Source organism: Lactuca virosa, chromosome 3 (genome assembly GCF_052849685.1).
Source record: "Lactuca virosa cultivar CGN04683 chromosome 3, Lactuca_virosa_CGN04683_v6, whole genome shotgun sequence".
NCBI classification, from domain to species: Eukaryota; Viridiplantae; Streptophyta; class Magnoliopsida; order Asterales; family Asteraceae; genus Lactuca; species Lactuca virosa.
Window position 1 is genome coordinate 280,686,092 of NC_136428.1, and position 1,381 is coordinate 280,687,472.

The window sequence follows — 1,381 nt, forward strand, 5'->3', positions numbered from 1 at the left end:
ATTTGGTTTTTAATATTTTGGAGGCTTTCTTGAGAATAATTTGGATTTTGGGCATCTTTAAAAATTGTCATAACTAGGAATTTTGATGCTTTGTAACAACAACAATTATACCAACTGCAAACCAACAATGTGAAAGCGTGCATGATGCTTATTCAATAACAACAAAACTTCAATCAAACACTTTATACAAGCACTACAAATAGCCAACAAAGAATTGGAACCCTAGAAATCCCGGTTTAAGTCCATTATGGACTAGGATTTCCTTATTGGGCCTAATGGACCAATAAGCTTCCAATTTAACTATCTTGAACATAGAACTCTCAAATGGGCCCTAATTGGACCCATATACATGAAACTTAATATTTTGGGCCTTATAAGCCTAAAATGAACTAGGTTATCTTTAATGGGCCTTATTGGGCCACAACAAATTTATATAGCCTTAGTGGATCATAAAAATCATTCCTTGAATTAATTTGGGCCAAAAATCACCTAATTGGGCCATAAGATAGACTTAAGAACAAAAAGCCCAATTTTCTTTTCTCCTTTCTCCTTCTCTCGGCCCAAACCACAAATGGAGGAAGAGTTGACTTCCACTTGCCACCTCATTATTATATCTTGGTTCTCCATGCAATATCCCATGTTTCCAAGTAACCATCTCATCAACACTCTCTCTTCTCCTCTCTCTTTTTCTCTCAGCCGAAGACACACACCCACACACACATTTCATCCAACTTTTTGAAACAAACTCTCTCAAGAATATCCTCACTCTTCTTCATCAAATTTTCGAGATATAGGAGCTTTTCAAGGAGATTATTCCATAAAAATCATCATCTAAGGTAAGTTGATGCTTAAATCTATGATCTAACTACTTCATTTCATCAAAAATCTCCTCCTAATCTATTCAAACTCATGATCACCATCTTAGAAGCCTCTAAGTTCGAGATCCTCCAAGAAGGCTTGCTAGGATCGAATCTTCATCATTTCTTCCTTCCAAACCGAAAACAACAAGCAAAGGTGAGCTTCATACCCCTCTCTTTTCGGTTTTCATAAGTTTTATGGGGGAGAATACAAGTAAAATGTGTAGATCTATGTGTATGTGTATGCTATGTATGATTTTATGCATGTATGTGTGATTTTATGTGTTTTTGTGGAGAATATGTAACCAAAAAGGGGAGAAAACTCGAGATCTATGCTATAATAAGGAAATCAAACATGATCCAAGTTATATTACACTAAACAAGTCAAAAATATTAATCTCTAAGATTATTATAAAAACATTGCAACATAAAACTCATTTTTGGGCTTAAATTGTCAAATATACAAAAATTGGGTTTAAAATTGCCATTCACGGTTTTCTTAAAGGTCAAAAGAGTCAAAACAG